General features: G+C 45.3%; 1 long non-coding RNA gene across 1 annotated transcript; it reads left to right on the top strand.

Annotated features, from left to right (window-relative positions):
* LOC136144308 (uncharacterized) lies at nt 1–3,090 on the top strand. Its single transcript, XR_010658522.1, has 3 exons — nt 1–29; nt 1,722–1,894; nt 2,999–3,090. It is a non-coding gene; the product is annotated as an uncharacterized lncRNA (long non-coding RNA).
* Nucleotides 3,091–15,600: the final 12,510 nt, after the last annotated feature.

Here is a 15,600-nt window from a genome sequence, read left to right as displayed (position 1 = left end):
GGTCTCTCAATCTCCACATTCCAACTCAGGTGGGAATCTCCCTCCCCTTGTCCATTCCCATCCCTCACGCTGTAATTTACGCTTCTGTCTTCACGGTGGCTGCTGAGTTTAGTTTCACCTGATTTCATTTCAATATGGGAGATGCTCTCTCAAGTAAGGGAGACGCTTGCTGTTGGGGATTTCCAGACTCTGCGCAGGGGTAGAGGTGTATCTGCCCTGATCGTCACTTCTCCAGGCCCTTGCAGGTGGCTAGTCTCCATGCGAGCCCTCCACGCTACCTAGTTAATAAGCATCCATCTGATTTTTTAAAATTTATTATTTATTTATTTGTGACTGCACTGGGTCTTTGTTGGGCTTTCCAGGTGGTGCTAGTGGTAAAGAACCCATCTGCCCATCCAAGTAGACATGAGTGACGCAGGTTCCATCTCTGGGCTGGGAAGATCCCCTGGAGGAGGGCATGGCAACCCACTTGAGTATTCTCGTCTAGAGAATCCCGTGGACAGAGGAGTCTGGCGGGCTACAGTCGATGGGGTTGCACAGAGTCAGATGTGACTGGGCAGCACAGCAGCAGCAGCAGCATCTTTTTTGCTGTGCAGGCTTTCTCTAGTTGCAGTGGGCAGGAGTCACTCTCTAGTTGTGGTGCGTAGGGCTTCTCACTTCAGTGGCTTCTGTTGTTGCAGAGCACGGGCTCTACGTTCTCAGGCTTCAGTGGCTGCAGTGCTCGAGCTCAGTAGTTGTGACATAGTGGCTTAGCTATGTCTAGGCAACTAAGGGGAGCTTAGGTGTGGGGTCTTCCTGGACCAGGAATCGAACCTGTGTCCTATGCACTGGCAGGTGGATTCTCAACCACTGGACCACCAGGGAGGTCCCAGCATCCAACTGATTTTTAAATCACACTGAGGGTTGCAGAACACGAGGCCTCAGGAACCAACCTAAAACTGAAAACACTGCAGTTGTTAGAATATAACATATACATAGTTCTTCCAGTAGTCAGGTGTCTTTTAACCTGATAAATGCAGTGAAGTGAGAACCAAATGAGAAATGAGAACCAAATCTGCAGAACTAGCTTAGATGATTCAAATCTTCCAGAAAACACTTACCCTGAACCAGTCCTGAGACAGCCCTCCATCTATTGCAGTTACCACCAATGTCAGAGCTCCTCTACATTTCCTAACTAGACCAACAACCTTAGAAAGAAGTAACCTGATTTTTTCCATGTTAAATGGTCAAAGACAACCCGGCTATAGTAGTTTTTAAAAGAAATCAAACAGAGAGAGTTAAGAAGTAAAAAAGAATGAGTTCATTTTTTGAGACAAGTTTAGCTACATCAAAAAATGCTTCAAGTCAATTTAAAAAGAAACGATTTCACTGTCAATCTTCTCCATATGCCTCCTTTGGGTTTTGCTTTATTATCATTTGAAGGTAACTAGAATTGCAAACATCAGCTTCTCTGAATAATCACTAAGATGTCTTCCAAAAGAAAGTCAAGGGCTATAATCCTAGTCTAAATTTTTGGATGGCTTCCCAGTTAAATGTCAAAACAGTAGCTTCCTTTGGGATAGTTATTCCTTTTTATTGTACTGAAGAGCCCTTTTAGTGGCTTGTTCTGAATAATTACATATCACGCTTGACTTTTCTTTTACATAATATGAAAATTTTTTATTTCTTTATTCTCTATGGTAACAGCCAAGTTGCTTCAAGCCTGTTTCTTTTCTCTCAAGTACAAAGCTATTTTCCTGGAAGTGGAGGTGGGGGATCTGTCATACACGCAGGCAGAGAACGTCGAAGCAGTTCAGGCAAAGAGAAACACGTACTCCGTCCACACTTCATCTGCGTCAAGTCGGCTTGCTTTCTTCTGAAGCCATGTACACGTCCTCACCCCGGGACTTCCCAGGTGCTGTTTACTCAGCATAGAATGCTCTTCCCTCCTTCCCATCCTCAGACTGCTGTTCATCACTCATCTTTCACTGTCAGCTCAGAATCCATCCCTATCATGATGACTTTCCCCCGATCATCCAGACAGGATCCTGTGTTCTTTTCTCAGCTAGGGAAAAGGTGTGCTTAATCATTCAGTCATGTCCGACTCTGTGGCCCCCATGGACTGTAGCCCGCCAGGCTCCTCTGTCCATGGGATTTCCCAGGCAAGAATACCGGAGTGGGTTGCCATTCTGTTCTGCAGGGGATCTTGCTGACCCAGGGATCGAACCTGCATCTCCTGCGTTGGCAGGTAGTTTCTTTTACCATTGTGCCACCTGGGAAGCCCGAGGAATGGGTCCCCACTGTGAACTTTTTAAAGTATGCAATAAACGGTAGCATTAATTTTGATTTTTTAAAAAAACTTCACAATTTTCACAATACTTACAAAATTGTTCTTTTTCATGGGGTTACCAACGTTCGTAGTCACCGTCTGCATGTATCCTTTCCTGAAATATTGTCATAAGATACACTGATTTTCCTAGAACAGAAAGGGGGACCCCTGGCTAACTGATTGGACACACCAGCATTGAGCAGACCACTCAGCAGGGGAACATGCTGGCTTCCTCTGTCTTTTTTTGTTGTTGTATTTTGTTTTTATTTTTTAATCGGAGGAAAATTGGTTTACAATGTTGTGTTGGTTTCTGTCGTACAGCAACACGAATCAATCATATATATGTTCCCTCCCGCTTTGATTGGCTTTTCTCCCATAGAAGCAGGTCACATCAATATCACAAGGGCAGGGACACTCACTGTCCCAATGACTCTGCCAAGTGACCTGGAATGAAGGAAGGCTGCTTAGAAGGCTGCTGAGCCACGGCTGGGGGGCAGATGACAGCTAACAACCCCCTGAACCCCTCCAAAGTCACCTCTTACCTCCTCTCGAGGACTGCCCGAGACAAACAAACACTCTGTTTATTACACGTGGTCCAGTTAAGTTGGTTGTGTTAGTGTTAGCTGCTATGCTCTGTCTGACTCTTTGAGGCGCTATGGACTGTAACCCACCAGGCTCCTCTGTCCACAGGATTTCTCAGGCAAGAATACTGGAGTGGGTTGCCATTCCCTTCTCCAGGGTCTCTTCCCCACCCAGGGATCGAACCCACATCATCTGTATTTGCAGGTGAGTTCTTTACTACTGGGAAGCCACCTGGGAAGCCCTCTGATTAAGTCAATCCTTTTGTGCAAAGCATTTTTTTTCCTAAATATATTAGGGAAAATGTCATGTTCATCAGCTTTTTACTTTTATCAGTAAAGGACACTTATTTAGGGAGCTATCTGTCTGGGGCTGATGATATTTGATAACACTCACAAAATAGTTTGCTTATTTTCATTATCTTATTTCTTGCAGTGCATCCTAACTCCTCTGGGAGGGACAGCATCTGTTCCTGCAGGGGGAATGTCTCCAGCCTTCTCGTTGGTTCTCCCCCCAGCTTTAGACTCCAGGGAAACCAGCTCTCCCTCATTCTTGTGGATTCCCTAGATTTTTGCACGGAGATTTATGAAAAAGAGACTTGTAATGCTTCGGTGTTAATTAGATATCACAGTCTTGTGAACGGAATGAGACTAAAAGGATGATCTGAAAAAAGAAAAAGAAAAGCAAAGGATATTTAGAAAAGATTTCAAAGATTCTTGAAAACCACTAGGAAATTCTTCAGAATGGAAAAAAATTTCTACAACAAATATGAAAATTATTCTGCTGTCAAATACTTAGCTTATTTACTGTTAAAATGTTAATATTGTACCTTCCTAGACTGAGACTAACTTTTAAATTTCAGGCGTTTAGATTTAGAGTTCAACTCACAGCTTATTAAAGTGTGGAATGGGATTCTCTAATATTCTTACAACTATGCCCCAGAACTCCAGAGCATACAAACTATATGGGCCAATTAATTTTCAAATTTCATAAAGTATGTCAGTGCTATAAACAATTAGTAGTGAGAGAAAAAAAAATGATACCCTTTTTGATGGTAGAATGACACGGAGCACTTAACAAGCATTCATTGAGGGCCTGTTGGGCTCCAACGGTGGGGATGGGGGTGGGGAAGGGGACAGGGTAAGGATGAATGGAGATGCGAGTGCGGGAAGGGAAAATCAGGACATTCGCAAAGAACAGTACCTGCTTTCAAAACGTGTCCACAATCCCATGAAGGCGAAAGAAAAGGAAAAGGAAAAGAAAATGCTGTTGGTATGCTGACAGTTGTATCATGACAAAACAGGTAGGTAGCCTCCAGTTTTCAAATGGTTGAGCCACTTTTTTAATAAAGTCTGGAATCCAGGATTTTCCAGCACAGGCCCAACTAAGGAGCTAGGGAGATCAGTAACTGTTTTGTTTTTTTTTTTTTCTCTTTGTCCCCCTTAGGGCCTGTAATAGTCCTACTTCCTGATCAAAAAGTAGATCAACTCCAAGTGTAAAAACAGTTTCATTCGCTGCAGCTTAAAAAGTTTTCTTAACTCAAGAGTTCAGTGATGGAGTTCTATCCCAGTTCCCTTATTCAGAATCCATGAGGCCTTGAGTGCATCCCCTTACCACTCCACCTTCAGGAGAAACTGCAGGAAAGCCCTTTGTGTGCTAAAAAGGTAGAAGCAAAGTCCAGCTAATCATACTATGATACTCCAACAACATGATGAAACTGGGTTTAGAGTAAGACCATTCACCAAAATCGCACACTATACCAGGGATAAGAAAGACCCAGAGGAATTCAAATTTTCACTTCCTAATTAAGCTATCCCTCTTGAACTGAGCTCTGATCCACCATGATATTTTGTCCTGGGAGTAACTGTCCAGCTTCACTTTCTGCCACACCTCCCATCCTGGGCCACATCAGCTGTCACTAAGACACCCAACTCCAGTCTCTCTATGACTGCGCCAAGGTCCTTTCTTAGGTCTTAGTACCCAAACCTGTAAGAAGTGGACCATAAAAAAGGCTGAGCACTGAAGAATTGATCCTTTCGAACTGTGATGCTGGAGAAGACACTTGAGAGTCCCTTGGACAGAAAGGAGATCAAACCAGTCAATCCTAAAGGAAATAAACCCTGAATTTTCATTGGAGGGACTGATGCTGAAGCTCCAATACTCTGGCCACCTGAGTGAGGAAGAGCTGACTCATTGGAAAAGACCCTAATGCTAGGATAGATTGAGGGCAGGAGGAGAAGGGGAAGACAGAGGATGAGATGGTTGGATGGCATTACCAACTCAATGGACATGAGTCTGAGCAAACTCTGGGAGATGGTGAAGGACAGGGAAGCCTGGCCTGTTGCTTCACGCCATGGGGTTGAAAAGAATGGGACACAACTTAGGGACGGAACAACAGCAACAGCCCTAAACCTGGCACTGTTTTACCTCCTTGAAATGACAACTTATTGTATTATAACAATTACTCTCTAACAGTGTGGGCACCCATTGAAGACAGAGATCATGTGTTATTAATCTTTGTACCCTTGTCAGTGTACCTGGCAAAGATACATGGCTTAGTGAATGAATGGGTGCATGTATCCAAATCATAATTTCTGCCCATAAAGAACAGGATTGTGACATACTCCAACTACATGTTTCTGTGTTTCCCAAAAACACTACTAGTGTCTATATAGTTTTATAACAGCTTTGCTGAGATGTAACTCACAGGTAACCTCAGCTTTTCAAAAGTTTACTGGGTATCACTTGTTATGAAAAAACTACATTAGTTACCATTTTCGATCACCAAAAGAAATACAAAGAGGGTTTTTGCTTTTATGCAAAAGGCAAAAAGCAAAAACAGCACTCAGCACTCGATTTGCAGCAAGCCTATACAGAGGCAGAGTCAGGCTCCACCTCCCCCCACCACCCCGCCCCCAACCATACTGGGCATCCCACTCTCAGTCTGCCATAGATTTGAACTAAGTCTGTGAGCATCTGTGCTTTATCTTGATTGATTTTGCGTGTTCATTAGCAAGATGTGCCCCCAAGGTAATTCTTTTGTGCTTGCTCCCCTTTTGGCTTATGAAAGGTTTCATAGGAACACTCTACTTCAGGTAGGGGGGAAGCTTGCACAAGTTCACTCAAAGTGTACTAACACAATGCAGTGGTTTTTAGTGGATTCAGAACTGTGCGTGCATCACCCACTAACAAATTGAGGGAACAGTCTCATCACCTTTAAGAAACCCCAACCCCTTAGCAGTCACTCCCCAACCCCCCTCGCGCCCCTAGCGACCATTAATCTACCTTCAGCCTCTATGGATTCCTAACTTCTTGTTACGTACGCAGTGTACACAGCGTCAATTATTAGAACGGATCTCTGTGCCTCAGACCTAAGTGCCGAAGCAGCTTTGATTCAGTGTAGAAGTACAAAATCAATCTCTTTGCTTTGTGACCTTAGGTAAGTTGTTGAACTGGATTAAGTTTCCTCCTAAAAATGAAGAAGTTTGGACTGTGTAAGAGGTTTTAAAAAAAAAAAAAAAAAAAAGCAAAACCCCTCTGGCTATAATTCCAATAGGCTTCCTAATAAATGTCTTCCTGTAATTAACATTTCACACCAGAACTGCTGCAGCCGCTGCCTTCCCCGCGAAGGGCCCTAGAGAAAACGTTTTCTCTTTTTCTGCCCTTTGTGGGTGTCTATTCCTGGGCGGGCCAAGGAGAAACTGCAGAGCACGGGAGCGGAGTCTCTCCAGCGTTCCGCGCCCGCAGGAAGCCTCGCCCAGCTCGGGACCGCACCCTCCGCGGCGCCCCCGGGAGAGAGCCGGCAGCCGCGCGCGCCACGGGCGCGGGGAGGGGCGCGGCCATGGGGAGGGGGCGGAGCCAGTGGCCCGGCAGCCAATCGTGGCGGCCGCGCGTCCCGAGGGCCGCGGCTCGCCGGGCGCGCAGGGGGCGGGGCTCCGCTTGACAGTGGCGGTCGCCGGGCAGCGAAGCCCGGGCGCAGCGAGCGCGGCGCGGCGCGGGGAGCACGGGCGGCGGCAGCGGCGGCGCAGGGCCCCCGCCAGCTCAGGGTCTCGGCGCAGCGGAACAGCCTCCCGCGGCGGCGGCGGCGGTGGCGTCCGGGCGATGCGGCGGGTCTCCTCAGGCGCCGGTGTCCCGACCTCTTCCTGAAGGTACCGCGCGGTGCTCGCCCCCTCGCCCTGGAGCGGCGCAGCGCCGACCCCGCGGCTTTGTGAAGCCCAGGCTGGGGCGCGGGGTGGGTGGGGCCGGGCGGGGCGGCGCTGTCTGGGCCGCTTTCCCCGCGAGGAAGAGGGTTGCGGCGGAGGGAAGCGGGCTGAGGGAGGAGGGCTGTCTCCCGGGCGCGGCTGGCGGCCCTGCCGCCCTGCATCCTCCTGCCATCCCCTACCCTCCCCACCCCACGTGGTTCGAAAGAGGTTTCGTTCCAGGAGAAAGTTTGGTGCTGAGACGCGCGGAGCCGGACTCGGGGGTCCCTGAGGCGCGCCCTGGTAGAGGGGCGGCAGGTCGTCCTTGCCGGGGACGCCCGTGACCTGAATATGGGCAAGCGGGAACCCAGGCCACTTTCTACCGTCTCCCCACACCCACTCTCCCCCCAGCTGCATTCCCGACGCAGGCTCTTCCCCAAGGGAATTCCTCGATGGGGATTTCCCGCTCCCCCCCCCCCACCACCATCGGAGCAGGGGACGAGCACCCAGAGCCCCCCCCACCCCCGCTGTGGCTTCTGCCGAAGGTAGTAAAGAATCCCGCACCTTCTAATTAAAGGTCTCTGAACAGTGTGTCAGAGCTGCCGGTGATTCCTTCTGTGTCACATCTTGAATATTTTCCTCATGCTACTGGGCTTGCAGTTGGTCTCCAGCGTGCTGGGGTGTGGAGCACAGGAAGGGGAGTAGAAGCTGTGGCCCATCTCTCAGGGTGCAGGTTGGGGAAAAAAAGAATACAGAACGCACTGATCCACTTGAAGATGGGAGAAAGTTTCAGCCTTCAAAAAAAAGATGGGTTTCTGTGTGGACTATTTGCTTTGTGAGGAAGCTTCCTCAAATGCAGAGAAATAGAGTTAGTATTAAGTTTTACACAAGGTTGTAGGAACACAGTCTGTCATCACTGTAGCTGGGAGTAGAGGTGGTCATGTGTTTATCATAGGGACTTGAAATGAGCAGATGTCGACAACACATCAACCTGATACCTTTCTGATCATATGTGTGGGTTCTCACAGGTACTTTATTTCTTACCAAGAATATTCGTACCATAAGACAACTTCATAATACCTTTGGTACCCTGCAGACCGCCTTAGCCAAGGACATGAACCTCTTGTTCTGGTCCACACTGTTTCTTCCTTCACCAGGTCACGTCACTTCCATAAGAACGTTTACATGTGAAAGACCAGGAAACCTGCTTCGTCCATTGTGACACGATATATACAGCATATACATGGTGCATACAGGTGTCCTAGATATTTTGTATGTATCTTTGATTCTCACAGTCACCCTGATGTGTTCTTAACTTCCCCTATTTTAGGATTTAAAGAGTTGTGCAGTCTTCCCAAGATTGGAATTTGAACCTGGATGTCTTTGACTTCCTGCCTGGTGCCCGTTTCCACTAATCTATGCTATCTCTTGGCCTCTCTGGAGAGAGAGTTGCCCATGTGATGATACAGTAGGAAATCCCAGCATGGCGATGTACCCTGCGTCTCCTGACCTCCTGAGTCAGAGCCCTTTATGAAGTGTCTTCTCCTTCTGGGAACCCACCCCTGTGTGCCCAGCTGGTATGATATCAGGGTTGATGTCAGGGACTGACATCATGGGCTCCACACACTACGCCCACTCCCCTACGCCCCGGATGTAAGTCAGATAGCAATCTCCAAACATACCTTCCCCTTCCTAATACCTTGGTTCCAGAAGACAGGTGACCGAGTGTTTTCCCTTTCTGCTGCTTAAGGAGCAGTTTCTCCCCTCTCAGCCGTTCAGGTCTATTTTAAGTCTGCACAGATAAGTACACCCCACCAGCTGGCAGCCACGCCTCCCCTGCGGTGTTCACAGGGACACACTCACCCTTCTGTACCAACTGTCAGAGAATTCCTGACACAGCCCTGCCTACTTACAGTGGAAGACTGAAACAAGGTCTCTGGGGAAGATGGTGCTCGTCCCTGGATTCTCCTCTACTGACCAGAAAGGAGACTCACCTGAGGACCCTAGGGCAGGAAGCAGGCCTTCTCAATAGTACCAAATGTTGCGTGTGTGGTGGTCTGTTGTCAACACTGTTAAAGATAATGTATTTGTCATATAGAAATGCTTTTACTGGTTGTCTTCATGATGGATGGAGGTGATCACCTGTTTCTGATTTGATTACTCACTTTTACACTGAGGCAGTTGTCACCTGGCTGAAGGGTCTGAAAACCTGGTATCACAGTTGTGATAGTGAGTTTGAAGCTGTGTCTAAAAAAAAAAAAAGTATCTTTTATTATAACCTACAGGTACTCTTTTATCACTTCTCTTCCCTAGGCGGGTTGTGTGTATGTCTATTCTCTCCCTTGCTATAGTCTTCAACTCTTCTCTGGTTCCAAAATGGTTTGCAGTACTAAGGCTAAAAAGAGATAAATTCATTTTTGAGCTGTGACCATATGCTGCCTGGAATCCTATCCTCGTAGTTGGCATTTTACTCATGTTACTCTAGTGTTCAGCATCTCAAAGTCCCATGTGTGTGCCTTGGGATTTCACATGGGCTCTCCTGTCTAATCATTTCACTCCGTCCCCCGCAGCTTGGTGAGGTTTCAGTCTAGAAGACAGCCCTGGCACCTCCTGCCTGATAGCTCTAAACTGTGGAAAACTGGAGCAGCACTAATTAAAGTTGGGAAAGTGGAACATGAGGTGTGCTCGCTGTCACTCTGGCACCAGAATGGGAAATGTACCAAAACCATTTGAGGGGAGAAAGAGTGATGCCGACTTCTTTAAATGACTGGGGATCTGCAAAACTGTACCAGATAATTGACATGGTATAGTCAACCTGAAGTTGGGAGCATGCAGATACCTCACTAACCTAAAAGTGTCCACATTCAACAAACTTCCACTCTGCATTCTATTCAGGTTTTAAAACCTATTATTAACTGGCAACCCATCTTTATTTCTGTATTTCATCAAATCGGGAATGTCATCAGAATGTAAGACATAGCATGATTTTTCTTATACAGGGAGGAAAGAAAATACTGCCAATTATATTATGACCTGCCACTGTAACAGTGGTCTTCCAGGACAAGGCATGAAACTGTCATGCTAGCATCTCACAGCTTTCAATGTTCATCTCTTCCATCAGTTGTGGTACTTTTTACTGCTGGTACCTCAGTAGCATTGCTTATGGTGTGATAGGCAATCAGTTTGTATATGTCTCAGTTACGAACTGTAACACAGATTCCTCTTCTGTGTTTTCCTTCAGTCTAGTTAAGCATTTGGATTTTGCTTTGAAAGGTAATGTGGAAACGCTAAACAAAGACAAATGTTTCCTTTAGTAACAGAACATTTAGACCCCACTACTCTGTTTGTTTGCCTTGGTGCACACACAGTAACATCTTTTAAGTGCCAGATCTTTTTGAAAGCCATTTAGATGGCAATTTAACAGAATACATGCAATGCCAATGATGCTCCTTAGTGGAAGCAATGACAAAATGAATATCGGTGACCAAGTTGATGCAAATACAGGGAAATGATGATTGTGCTGTGACTACTGCCAAGTTGTCAGTCATTTTAAGATACTGTCCTTATTAAGACCCATCCTGATTTCAGAGATATTAAAGTGTGGGGGAAAAAATGAACCTTATCAATGAAATATGTTAATCTGTGCCCACTTAGTTTGGGGAACTTGACCTGCTTACCATCTTGCATGTTTTCATTCATTCAGAGTCATTCATTTTGTTAAACTCCAAGCTTCAAAGGCTGATGATGAGGGCTGGCAGAGAGTGGCCCAAGTGAGAGAGCCAGTAAGGAGGTTATGAGTGTGGCCTCAGGATCGGTTGGTTTGCATATGAAAGGCTTGTGGGAAGGCCAGTCTTTTTATCTTTAGGAATTGACTCAGCCTGGGAAGGACACTTCCTCCAGGGTCCTCAAGGCCCTCCCCCCACGCCCCCAGATGTCAAAACATCAGGGTACAAAAAATAAAAGGCTTGGTTAATTACCCGGAGATTTTTTTAAATAGTCAACTAATGGATTTGGCTCAGGTGCAGCCAAGCGTGAGGAGGTGCCTCGCTCAGGATGTGACACATGGTCTCATCCAGTCAACATTCATTAAATCCAAGTCGTGGCGCCAGATGGTCCAGCCGCGCTCACAGTCAGCCTGTGCTGGATACTGCATCAGGTGCGCACTGTTCATCTTGAGAGAGAGCAGAAAATGAGAGGCCGTACACTGCCCAGAGGACCCCTGGATGAAAGATGAACCACCCAGGACAAAGGCAAAACACAAGTCCCTAAAAACATAAATGAACCCTCAAGCAGATACTTCTTCAACTTTAAGATCTGAAAATCTGTAAGGTGATTATATATTGGGGGCTTATTCACTGTGGATTTGGAAGATCAGTAAGAGTTAGGAAGCATGAAAAAGTTAGTGGCTCAGTCATGTCTGACTCTTTGCGACCCCATGGACTGGGGGTCAAGTTCCTCTGTCCATTGGATTCTCCAGGCAAGAATACTGGAGTGGGTAGCCGTTCCCTTCTCCAGAGGATTTTCCCAACCCAGGGATTGAACCTGGGTCTCCGGCATTGCAGGCAAATTCTTTACCATCTGAGCCACCAGGTTGTTTCTCAGAGTGAAACTGGAATTGGGAAGTGAATTTAGTGTTGGTGAGTGGTGTGCTCAGGAGTTGATCGCTAAAGGTGAGTTACTCAAAATAACGTGAGTCATCCTTTTCTTCTCAGCTGCTGGCAATATCAATCCGATGAGCAGATGATTTTCATACACAGAAAAGAATGTCACTGGAGAGAGTTATTTGAAGGCAATTAATAGGATGTGTGGTGGCGACAAGTCTAGGCATAGAATGTTTCACCTATACCTGGCTGACAAGTGTCTGCTTTGAGGACACTAATGGAGAAGGCAATGAGTGGGGTGGACCTGGGTTTAGATTCAAGGCATTGCTCTTAATAATGAAAGCAGGGGTGTTTGAGGGTGGGCGTGTCTGGACTCACAGTGAAGTAAATGAGTCCTTCCTCTGGGCAGCCTCATGACTTTTCTTTATGTGGCTGGTTAATGGTTATAACGTCTTCAGAATCCTATGACTTTTTCTTAGAATCTTGACCATGCATGTTAAGAAATAATCATGAAAACGTAAGCAGGAGGTCAGTCTTTTCATGTAAGAAGGGTAATTCCTTTGCAGTGAAAGCTGTGCAGTAGCCCTCCACGTGCAATTCCTCCTAGTCTGTGAGGAGGAGGAATTTGCACGCATCATTCTTGTGTTCGTGTAGGAGTTTATCTGTGTTGATGGAAGTTGCAGAAGTGTGTTCACTGGAACACACAGCTGCTCTGCCTTTGTACTTCCACACTGACATCATAACTCTTTAGTTAAAATAGTGATGGTAGCTGAAACTGGCCAGCGAAAGCATTTCTGCCTGGCTTATGTTGCTGACCTGGATTTGACGTTGGTCAGGATGATCTTTGGGTTTATCCACTCCAGTGATGCATTACCTCTCAACCTCACATACATTTCACAGTCCAGGCTTTTAAGGCCTTTTAACCTGATTCCCTACATGAATTAGGTCCACATGAAAATGGAATATTCGGTCAAATGAGATAATATGCAGAAACATGTGAATCGGCCAAGAAATGTAACGGACAATTACATCAAGCTGAATATTGCTTTCAGGTGTTATTCAGCATTGGCAGTCTTTGGGGTCCTTGGCTTTCTGGAACTCTTTCTTTGTGTTGATTCTTAAGTGAGACCCCCTATGGAAGGCTGGGGGGAGAAGGGACAGCCTTCCTGGAGCTATTCTTGATAATTATGTTCTAACTTTAACCTTTGTGAATCTGAATTGCTCTCTTCTGGGAGTGGGGTAAGAGGCATCTCCCTGCTGATCTCTTCAGCCCTGGAGCCTAGAAAAGTGCCTGCAAATGGCAGGGCTTAATGATTATTTGCGTAATTAAAAAATATCCTTTGACTGGTTGACACAGGAATTCCCATCCTTCTTTGGTCCAAAGATTCTTATTACTTATGAATAGAAATCCTCACAAAATACCTTATGATTTCATATCTAAATCACTTAGTATAAAGAATCAAGGATATCAAACCTGAAATTGTAAAGAATGGAAGTCATGAAGATAAACTCTCCTTAACAAATTAAAAAATCTATTGTGAGTGAGCATTATTAAAATTCTATAGTATTGGATTGTAAACTAGGAAGACTAAAAATAATGGTATAGAAATTACAGATTTTGACTCAGATTATTTAGTGAGCTTAACACATACAAATAAGAAACACAGCTTTTGAAAAAAGACTCAGTTACCTAAGGAAGCATGTTAGAATGATAGACTAATAGCTTGAAGAGAAAACAGTAAGAAAGAGAATAGTTTACATTTTGGTCTTAAGCAAATACTGCATGAATTTCCGATAAGTTAAGTGTTAAATGTTGGAGAGAAAAAAAGAAATACCATAGTGATGGATACATGTCATTATGCGAGTGTCTAAACCCACAGAATGGATGGCACAGTGAGTGAACCATAATGCTAACCATTAACCATGATGGACTTTGGGTGATTATGATGTGTCAGTGTGGGTTTATCAGCTGTAACAAACGTCCCCACTCTGGTGGTGGTGTTGACAATGAAGGAGGCTGTGTATGTGTGGAGACAGAGAATATATGGGAAATCTCTGTACCTTCCCCTCAATTTTGCTGTGAACCTAAAACTGCTCTGAAGGAATTAAGTCTTATTAATAAAAAAGGAAAAGAGGAAGAGAGGGAGAAACGGACAGACAGAAAACAGTAATTTTTCTATCCCAAGTCTGAAGGCAGTGAAGACTTTTCTGAACATTCATGTCATCTTATAAGACAAATACATTGGAATATAGAAACCTGATAATTATTTAAATAACGAACTGTAATAAAACCATCCTAAAAGGCATCATGATAGAACATGGCTAATGGAAGCATATCTAAATTATGTGGGGGGGTTGATACGAATATGGGATGTGTGACCTGGTCACACATCCCAGGGGTTGAGGGAGGGAAGCAGATGTTTTGGTCCTTGATGTACAGATGTTAGATCATTTCATGATAGGCCCAGAGTGTAAAACATATACATTAATCACTATCACCTAAAGGTGTATTTTGTGTTTTGACAAAGATCAAAGATCAGGAGTAATTGGGAAGTTGGAATTCTATATCCACTGACTGCTTGTTCATTTGTTGCATTACTGGAGGAAGAAAAAAAAAACCCAAAGAACCCTGCTATAAAGCACAGGAAGCTCAGCTCAGTGCTCTGTGATGACCTAGATGGGTGGGAGGGAGGTCCAAGAAGGAGGGAATATATGTGTACCTATAGCTGATTCATTTGGTTGAATCATACAACATTGCAAAATAATTGCACTTCAATTAAAAAAAAAAAAAAAAAACCACACACACCTAAAAACCAAAAAACAACAGAAACCATCCTTGAAACACCACTCGATAGTAAGGGCTTTATTCAGAAACCACTTGAGACAGAATTACATATCAGAATTTTTTTCTCTTGTTTTTCCAGACAATAGAAACAAATTTCACAGGAGGCTACAGTTTGGACACTTGGAGGTGTTAGTAGCACATTGGACAGTGTCTCTGCCTTCATTGTATGCCTTAAAAGCGCACTTATCTGAAACAGTAGTTCAGGGTTTGAAATCTGCTCTGCTCTCAATTCTCATCACATGTCCACTCCAGCATTGATTTTCTTATCTCTGTGGGATGTGGAGGTAGAAGCTCTGTCTCTGTGAGTATTGCATGTGGCTGGACAGTGACCTTCCAGCCCATTGAAAGAATCAGAACAGAGGTTGGGAGGTCCCTTAAACAGTGGCTATGTTACATCAGGTGTGTCTGGGGGATGGAAAGAGTTTCCACTCAGACTGATGGGGGCTTACCATCCTCTTGTCTTGGAGTGAGAAATGCATCATTGCCCAGTGAGGGGGCTGTGTGACTGGTACCCAGCTCAAGGCTCTCTGTTGTCTCCTTATGCCGTTTAATCCTCATACAGCCCCTGGGCAGTCAGCCCTGTTACTGTCTCTGTTTTGCAGATGGGGAAACTGAACAACAAAGAGGTTAACTATTTTGCTTTGGGTGACCTTGATAGCAAGTGAAGAGGCTGAGAGAAGAACCTGGAGATCTGACCGGGATGCAGCACCGACTATGCTCCCATGGGGTGTTCTTAACACCCTTCAGACTTAGCTTCCTTGTCTGTAAATTGGGGCCATTCATTTGTATACTCAGCCAGTTGGTGGTGAGTTTGCAAGAGAATATGAATAAAGTATCAAGCACCCTATGGCCCAGTGCACAGTGGTTGCCTGTTATTATTGCTGTCTTTTTCCCTGGTGGTCCAGTGGCCAGAACTCCACGTTCCCAATGCAGGGTCCCAGGTTCAATGTGTGGTCAGGGAACTAGATCCCACGTGCTGCAATTAGTTCACATGCCGCAGCTCAAAGTTTCCTGTGCCGCAGTGAAGACTGAGGATTCCACGTGCTGCAGTCAAATAAAAATTGTAAACAATCTTAATAAAGTTAAAAA

This window comes from Muntiacus reevesi, chromosome 11 (genome assembly GCF_963930625.1).
Source record: "Muntiacus reevesi chromosome 11, mMunRee1.1, whole genome shotgun sequence".
In the NCBI taxonomy this organism is placed as follows: domain Eukaryota; kingdom Metazoa; phylum Chordata; class Mammalia; order Artiodactyla; family Cervidae; genus Muntiacus; species Muntiacus reevesi.
The sequence above is the reverse complement of the archived record's forward strand: the minus strand, read 5'-3'. Positions and strand labels throughout refer to the sequence as shown.